Source organism: Stegodyphus dumicola, chromosome 11 (genome assembly GCF_044657685.1).
Source record: "Stegodyphus dumicola isolate Sdum_Otavi_A_Nest chromosome 11, ASM4465768v1".
In the NCBI taxonomy this organism is placed as follows: Eukaryota; Metazoa; Arthropoda; class Arachnida; order Araneae; family Eresidae; genus Stegodyphus; species Stegodyphus dumicola.
The window spans coordinates 19,452,856-19,462,469 of NC_140778.1; positions in this window are offsets into that span (position 1 = coordinate 19,452,856).

A 9,614-nucleotide genomic window follows, 5' to 3' on the forward strand; every position below is an offset into this window, starting at 1 on the left:
AATATTTGATTATGAGATTATATTCTTGGAGTTTTAAAGCCCATCTTATTAACCTGGGCGTTAGGTTTTTCCCCGAGTAAAGTCTACCAACAGCCGCATGATTCGAAAAGACTGTTACTGGCGCTTTGCCGAAATAAACTCGAAATTTGTGTACAGCCATTAATACGGCTAATGTTTCTCTCTCTGTAGCTGTATAATTCCTTTGTGTATGATTCAACGTTTTACTAAAAATTACTAAAAACTGCAATTTCCAGGTTTTCGTCCCCCTCCGGGAATTTCAAAACAGGGGCATTGATAAGCGCTTCTTTTAACCTTTCGAATGCGGTATTTGCTTCTGCTGTCCACATGAATTTACTTTTCTTTCTTTTAATTACTAACAAGGGTTCAACAATATTAGCAAAATCTTTTATGAATGGTCGATAATAAGAACGTAACCCAAGGAAAGAAGAAATTTTCTTGGCGGTGTTGGGAGGTGGGAAATTCTTGATTGCTTTTATTTTTGAATCTTGAGTTTCTATACTCTTTTGCGAAATTTTATAACCCAGATATTTAAGTTCTTTAGTTGCGAACTTGCATTTTAAGGCGTTAATTGTAAGACCGGCCTGTTTTAATAATTTAAAAACTTCTTCTAGATCTTTAATATAATGTTCCAAGATACTACTCTTTATAATTATATCATCTAGATAGATTAAAGTCGATTTTCCTAGGACAAGCTTTAGAACAATGTCCATAGCTCTCTGGAATGTTGATGGGGCCCTACACAACCCAAAGGACATGCGTAAAAATGCATAAGTGCCCGATTTTGTTATAAACGCGGTTTTATGTATGTCTTCGGGTCTCATAGCTATTTGATAGTAGCCAGACGTTAAGTCCAAAGTAGTCATGTATCTTGTAGATTTAATCTTTCTAATAATTTCCTCTAGAACCGGCAAAGGGTAAACTGGGAATTTAGTAATACTATTAAGTTTTCTGTAATCGATAGCAAACCTCCAAGCCCTTTTATCCGAAGGAGGAAACTCGTTCTTTTTCTTACATAGTACGACTGGACTCGCGTACTCACTATTTATGGGCGTTATTGTTTTGTTCTTTAACATTTCCTGAATATGTTCTTCTATGATTTGGTCTTTTTGTTTATCATAGCGGTAAAGTTTAGTCCTACAGGGTTTGTCGGCAGTTAACTGTATCTCATGCGTAACTATTTGACAGCTACCATGCCGTTCTGAAAACAAGTTTGAAAAAGTACTCACCACTTTCTGGATGGCTTGACTTTCATGGTCATTCAAATGGCTAAGGGCAACTTGCGGTTGTTCCACTGGTTCCACCACCCTCCGATCCATCTCCAGCACGATAGAACTTTCCTGAAAATTCAGTTTGGCCTTCGCGGCTTTTAAAAACTCCATACCTAAAATAAGTGGATTAATTATTAATTTTTTACTACAAAAATTAATACTTTAAGGCTTTCGTTTTGAACTTGAATTTTTAAAGATAGTTTTCCAATAGAATGACAAGTTTGTCCTTGCGCTGCTATGATTTCTGTGTTTTTATTTTTAAATAATCGAAACCTATTAAAGTTCTTAAAAAAAATATCACTCATAAAATTACCTTCTGCTCCTGTATCGATGAGGGCTTCTACTGGTACATCGCCAACCAGGACTTGTATAATTGGTAACTGTGAGTTCTTTACGATGACCGTATTCAGGTGTCTTCTTGAGGGTTTTTTCAAAACTTCCGGGGTCTGGACCCTCGCTTTCACAGGCCCCTCTACTCGTTTAAAGCTTTTCTTTCAACTTCTGCCTTCTGGGTACACGGACGGTTGTTTTCCAATTTCCTTTTTGGGCCTTGACCTTCGAGCTTCGATGACCTTGCTTGATATCTCTTTCCCCCATAAGAGCGGTTTGCATTTCTGGTCTGCTCATTTGAAGATTGCCTTCGGATACTTTGAGAATACGATGCCCCTCTAGCTTTTTCCGCTATTCTGCGATTTTAGAACTTGACCGCTAATTCGAAGAGTTCCTGCAATGTGCTTGGGTTTCTAATTTCGAAGTAGTCTTGAACAGCAGGTAACAATCTTGGTAAGATTATTTCAATAATCTCCGCGTCGGGTTTCTTCCCATACAGCATAACCTTCAGCTTAATTTTTCGCAGAATAAAGTCCGTCAACTCTTCTATATTCCGTTGATAAAAACTATACAGTTCGGCTTCTAGCCTTGCTCGATCTTTCACTATGGGGAAGGCCTTTAATAACGATTTTTTGAAATTTTCATATGTATATGTCTGGCCCCCGAATTCCCCTAATAAAAATTTGCCTATATAATCTTCCACCATAGCGCGGCCTGTCCTCTTAGTGCAGATGTGGCGATGGCAACTTTTTGTGTTTCAGGCACAGGGTAGAGCTGGAAGTGATCGTCGAGGCATTCTAGAAATATCGCCACCGAATTTTTTCCTTCGAAATTGACGTTTGGCTTGATTGACGCTGTCATCGTCTGGACCAGGTATCCAAATCCTTCCAATTGGCTTGCCATTTCTTGTTGTTCTCCAGCACTTTCCATCCAATTTTCGGCCATTTCAGTTCGACAAGTGTTAAGGCGCTAATGTTATGTTGCGCGCTTCCAACCTGCACGCAACAATAGCGGTGACTGCTAAGAACTGGAAAGTATACAAAGTCTTGAGAAAGGTTATCAGGTTCAATGTTTCTTCTTACCTTCTTCGGAAACATACAATGACCTGACTAGAACAGAGAGCTTACTAAAGCTATGTTCACTAATTGTAGTAAGTAGACAGGATACAGACGAAGGGTATACAAAACCCTTTATTTTTTTTCTTTATATACAATGACTTCCGTACTTCGGAATACAATGACCCTCCACTCGGGGTCTAACTTAAAAGATATCAAAATAAAACTAAACTCTAATTTAACTTTAGAATAAGATTGGCCTTATAATAACAGAAATTGTATGTAGCACAGAGACTGTGAACACTACAGTACGTTTAATTTATCAAGAGGATTAAAACCTCTGGCCTGGAAGGCAAAGTAGCAACTGCGTAACTTCTAAGGTAAGCGGCCTGCTTCGAACTCACGGCTTCCTCTCTCCTGCTTGGCAAAAAGGCCACACTTAAATACTTGGCGTTCGCCAGACAACTTTGCATAAACTCCTTCACGCTTATAATTCTGGCCGGAAGTAGAAAATAAGAAGTGATAGTAAAGATTTAAAATAAAATAAACGTTAGTAAAACTTAAGATCCTTACATACTTCCCGCCAGAGTTAATTAGTTTGAAACTGAGGTCTAAAACGACCTTGTTGAAAACTTTTAGCTCTAGAAACTAACGCGAGGCCAAACTTTTACAAACATAACTTAGCTAGAAACTAGAAAATTTTAAAAGAAAGAAATTTGTTACAATAGCAGCTCCCGGAATATACAACAATCTTTTTTCTTTTTCATCTGTACTGCATCAAAACAGGAGCTTTATTCAATTCTGGTTCCTTCCAGAGATCTGGAAGGAAAACTAGTTTAATGAAATGTTACAGAATGACATTGCAAATAACATATAGAATATACTTTTCTTAACATTCTTATTTCATTCATGACTATTTTAATTATCTCTCCCCGTGCTCTCTGACATGTGTTGTAAAAACACCAAACACGAATGTGTTTCTGTCTATGTGTTGAACACTTCCTCCTACAATCAAAACACTAACGTGTTAAAATTCAACATACGAGACCTCTTAACACACCCTAATTTCAACTCTAGACCCTGAGGTACTATTCTGAAAGTGGCTAACTCTAAAGTGTAGCGTCAGAGAGCCTAACTACATCATTCAACCTTTAACACATATTCACCATGATTTAATCTTTACAGTCACACGAATAACAAATTTTTTAACATTACTTTCACTTTTACCATATCACGTTATTTCTAAACATTCAAAATAACAGTTCACATGTATACAAGAACATATCAAGATGCCGTTAATTTTACACATTTGAAAACATACATTAGTAGTACATTGTTAACTTCTATTCTTTTCAAAGCAAGTGCCAATTCTTTCTACATTGAAATAATACTACATTTCAAAAAGTCTTTCAGACTAAAACTTCTTTCTTGTTAGAATGTTTTAAATAAAATTTATACAATAACTTTTTACAATATTTAAGTCTTTATACAACGCTATTATACATCAACTTTAGTTTTACGCGCGAGTAATTGAAAAACATAATAAGAAAATCGGTCACAACTCATTTCTCGCCCTGTTGGCGATAAAGGTAGACCTCGCATGAGGTAAAACTTCTTCAAATCTGCCACTTGCAGTAAGAATGAAAGATTAACTTAAGTTTGTAAAGTAACACAAAATTTTACTTATCTTTGTAATATTCAGACATCCTTTTCTGGGCCCAGTCTTTAAAGGTGCTGCAAACCGTAGCTTGGTTGATCCTCCTTCTTGTACGGGCTCGCCCTTCAGTGCTTTCCTCTGGAAGCTTCCGTTTTTCACCACTACGGCCACCCTTGAACATCTTCCTTCTGTCCTCTGCTTGTGGTCTTGGCCGTTTGAAGGCAGCTGGTCTTGGTGGAACCGGGAAACTTCTGTCGTGATCCTGCTTGGACCTCGTTGTTGGCCGTTCAAATTTTTCTTGTACTTTTTCCTCCGCCGCTGATGGCCCTTCCGCAGTTCGGCGACTTTTGCTGCGGAGAGTTCTGTCGGATGAGTCAATCTTCCGTTTCACAGCCGGGTTATAGTTGCCGTCCTTTCTCCCGGTCTTTTCCACATACGTCGTCCTTCTCCCTTCTTCATTCTGGGGGTGTTCGTGAACTCTGTTTTTTGGACGGTGGAACGGCTTCTTTTTCTTTGTACCTTCAATTTTTCCGCGGGGCAATTTTCTTTTCACTTGCTTCTGTCTCTCATTGGCTTGCCCTTGTACTTGTCGTTTTCCCACCTCTGGAACTTGTACCTGCGGTGTCTGCCGTACCGGATCCTGCAAAAGATCTGAAAAGATTTGCATTTTATTACGGTCATAGAATGGTTTTATCTGGTCAATGTTTGCGGAACAGGTTTCACCATTTCTTGCCTTTAATACTACAACAGCGTGAGTTATTTTTTCTATAACATATAGTCCTTCAAAGCGTGGGAAAAATTTGGCAGTTTTATCTTCTGGTGCTGAAGAAAGTGAATGCTTAATTTTTTGTACTTCATCCCCTACTTTATAAGTTACTCCCCGTCGTTTCAAGTCATAATACAATTTTTGTTTTCTTTGTGCTACTTCTGTATTCTTTTTTGCTTCTTTTATTAGTTTTTCTATATCACCCATTTTAAATTCTGGGGCTCTTTGTTGCACATAAAATAGTTTATCTAACGGTGTTATAATCTTTCTGCCTAGAAATAACTCAGCAGGAGTTTTTCCCGTTGTATCATGTTTTGCGGTCCTAAGGGCGAAAGCAAATTCATTGACATAGTTATCCCAGCTTTTATGAAAATTTTTAACATAACTACGGATAATTTTCACTATATTTCTGTTGACCCGTTCCGCTATATTTGATTGCGGCCGATACGGGACCATTTTTAAATGACGTATGCCCAGTTTTTGGCACATGTCTTCAAATATATTACTTACAAATTGAGGACCATTATCCGATATAACTTTTAGGGGCGCCCCGTATTTTAAAATATATTTATTTAAAATAGAATCGGTAACTAATTTCGCGGAGGCTCGTTTTAAGGGAACAATTTCGGTCCATTTACTAAAATGATCAACTATAACAAGGAGATAGCGACTTTTGTTTAACTGACTTTTTGGGAAAGGGCCCAATAAATCGATACCGATTATTTCATTTGGAAATTCGGATTTAATACTATTTAGAAACCCGGCCGGGCGGAAATTAATATAATTAACGGCTTGACATGTTGGGCAGGACTGGACATACGCCCTTGTTAACTTTTGCAGTTCAGGAAAGTAGACTGCCTCGCGTACGCGTTGAGTAGTTTTTTGAATACCAGCATGAGAAGCTAAAGGGCTGTCATGGAGCTCTTGCAGGATATTTAATCTAAGACTAGCTGGGATAACAGGTCGAAATTCGTTGTTGGAATTCGTAGTTTTTGTATAAAATAATAGACCATCTATTAGTTCGTAATGGGCCGCCCTATTTCTTATCGCCACAATATCTTGGTGGCTAAAATTTTCAGGATCCTTCAAATACTCATAAATACTTCCAAACTCAGGATCCTTACCCAGTTCGGTTATTACAGTTTCTCGGGAATTTATTGTACACGCTGTCAGCATTGCAACTTTTACGGTATTACCCTGTTCGTCTAATTTAATTCGTGACAGGGCATCTGCTACGATATTTTCCTTTCCGGGGGTATGCTTGATTACCAGATTATATTCTTGCAGCTTGAGTGCCCATCTTATTAACCTTGGGGATAAATTTTTTCCAGAGTACAATCTAGTTACCGCCGCATGATCAGAATATACTGTTATCGGCGCCTTTCCAAAATAGACTCGGAACTTTTGCACTGCTAACAGAACTGCAAGTGCCTCTCTCTCGGTCGCGGAATAGTTTCTTTGTGTTTGATTTAAAGTTCGGCTAAAAAATGCTACTGGCTGCTGATTTTGCGAAAGTACCGCTCCTACCGCATAATCCGAAGCATCCGCTGAAATTTCTAAATTTTCATCCTTTTCAGGAAATTTCAACACAGGGGCTTGCGTTAATGCTTGTTTTAATTTTTCGAAAGCACTATTGGCTTCGGCCGTCCACGAGAATCTTGCCTTTTTCCTTTTTAATTTTAACAATGGCTCAGCGATAGCCGCAAAATCTTTTATAAAGGACCTATAATATGAACAAAGTCCTAGAAAAGAAGAGAGCTTCTTTGCCGTGTTTGGAGTCGGATACTTTTGTACAGCGATTATTTTTGATTCATCTGTCTCGATCCCTTTTTGCGATATTTTGTAACCTAAATATTTTAATTCAGGGGCTGCAAATTTGCATTTTTCGACATTAACTTTTAGACCGGCCTCATTTAATAAAGAAAACACCTGTCTTAAATCCTGTACATGTTGGTCTAGATTATCACTAGTAATAATGATATCGTCTAAATAGATAAATGTGGACTTTCCGAGAACAGGTCTTAACACAATGTCCATGCATCGCTGAAATGTTGCTGGGGCGCCTGAAAGGCCAAACGGCATTCGCAAAAATGCATAAGTGCCAGACTTGGTTATAAAAGCAGTCTTAGGCACGTCCTCAGGCCTGATCCCTATTTGAAAATAACCATTCGTTAAGTCTAAAGTTGTCATAAATTTGGTTGATTTTATGTTCCTTAAAATTTCTTCTATAATCGGTAACGGATATACCGGATATTTCGTTATGGAATTTAATTTACGGTAATCAATAGCGAATCTCCACCTTTTTGGATGCTCCAAAGAATAATCATTATTTTTCTTACATAAAACCACCGGACTAGCATAACTACTTGAGATAGGCGTTACGATTTTTTTACGTAGCATATCGGTAATATGCCATTCTATAATTTTTTCCTTATTCTTATCATACCGGTATGGTTTTTGACGAACCGGCAATGCATCTCCGGTGTCAATACTATGGTTAGTAACCTGGGTAAATCCTGGAATATCACTAAATAAGGAAGCAAATTCACTTACCACTTGTCGGATTCTATCTTGCTCGTCATTAGGCAGGTGGTCGAGATTTACCCTTGGCGGTTCAACCTTTTCTACACGCACTGGTTTCATCGTCAGTTTAAGAGACGCTTCATTAAAATCCAGTGTAGCTTGTGCGTCTGAAAGAAAGTCTATTCCTAGTATTAAGTGTGCTTGCAAATTCTTTACTATAAAAAACATCACCTTTACTTGTTCGTCCTTGATACGGATGTACAAAGGTACTTTACCTACGCACTTACATTGTTCTCCTTGCGCCGCTAATACTGTTGTATTATCCGCATTATATATGCGGTATTTGCGAAAATACTTTCTAAAAAAGACTTCTGCCACACAGGAACACTGCGCGCCGGTATCCAGGAGTGCGGTGGCCGGGATATTATTTACCAAGACTTCAATCTTCGGAAGAGTTAAATTTTTCACCATTACTGTATTTAACTTGTAGGAAGAGGGGTTTTCGTGGCCTTCGGATTTCCGCACCCTCTCGTCAGCAGAAATCCGTTTTAGTTTAAAGTATTTTTCCTTTCCGTGCTTTCCTTCTTTTTCCCCTGGCCTTGAGACTTTTTTCCTGGGTTGCTATTGAACTGTCGACGTTCGCCGGCTGTTTTTGAATGCTCGGGTTTCCTTGCCCACTGATTCGCTTTTTCTCCGTAGCCATGTGCTTGAGTTTGCTGTAGTCTTGGCGTACCAAATTGGTTTCGCTGTTGATATTGGCGTCTTCTTTCGACGTCCGCCGTTCTTCTACTTTCAAACTGGATTGCTAGCTCAAATAATTTTTCCAGTGTAGTCGGATTTCTCAATTCAATAAAGTCTTGCACTTGGGGTAGTAACCTCGGCAAAATCACTTGAATTATTTTAGGATCCGGACGGTTTCCATACAAGAGCTTGAAAACGTGAATTTTTCTTAAAATAAAGCTCGAGAGGTTTTCGATTCTTTGTTGATATATACTGAAAAGTTCTGTTTCTAATTTCGCACGATCCCTTACAACAGGGAAGGCTTTTAGTAGGGCAGTCTTGAAATTTTCGTAGGTATAGGTGGGACTTCCTGCTTGACCCAAGAGACTTCTGCCGATACATTTGAACCAGTTAAGCGCTTGGCCCCTCAAAGCGCTGGTAGCTAAGGTAACTTTTTGAAACTCGTGCACGGGGTAGAGCATGAAGTGGTCATCCAATTTTTCCAAAAAACTGGTTACCTGTGAGTGTCCATTAAACGTTGCTTCTGGTTTCATCGAAGCGCGCATGGTCTGGACAATATACCCAAATCCTTCCAGGGCGGCAGCTGGCATTTCTGGATTCTGAGCTGTTTCTGCAGGCAGCACAGGTTCTTCTTGAAACTCGGCCATGGTTATTCTTCGTCGGGCGCCACTATCAGGTTCAATGTTTCTTCTTACCTTCTTCGGAAACATACAATGACCTGACTAGAACAGAGAGCTTACTAAAGCTATGTTCACTAATTGTAGTAAGTAGACAGGATACAGACGAAGGGTATACAAAACCCTTTATTTTTTTTCTTTATATACAATGACTTCCGTACTTCGGAATACAATGACCCTCCACTCGGGGTCTAACTTAAAAGATATCAAAATAAAACTAAACTCTAATTTAACTTTAGAATAAGATTGGCCTTATAATAACAGAAAGCGTATGTAGCACAGAGACTGTGAACACTACAATACGTTTAATTTATCAAGAGGATTAAAACCTCTGGCCTGGAAGGCAAAGTAGCAACTGCGTAACTTCTAAGGTAAGCGGCCTGCTTCGAACTCACGGCTTCCTCTCTCCTGCTTGGCAAAAAGGCCACACTTAAATACTTGGCGTTCGCCAGACAACTTTGCATAAACTCCTTCACGCTTATAATTCTGGCCGGAAGTAGAAAATAAGAAGTGATAGTAAAGATTTAAAATAAAATAAACGTTAGTAAAACTTAAGATCCTTACAAGGTTTAAATC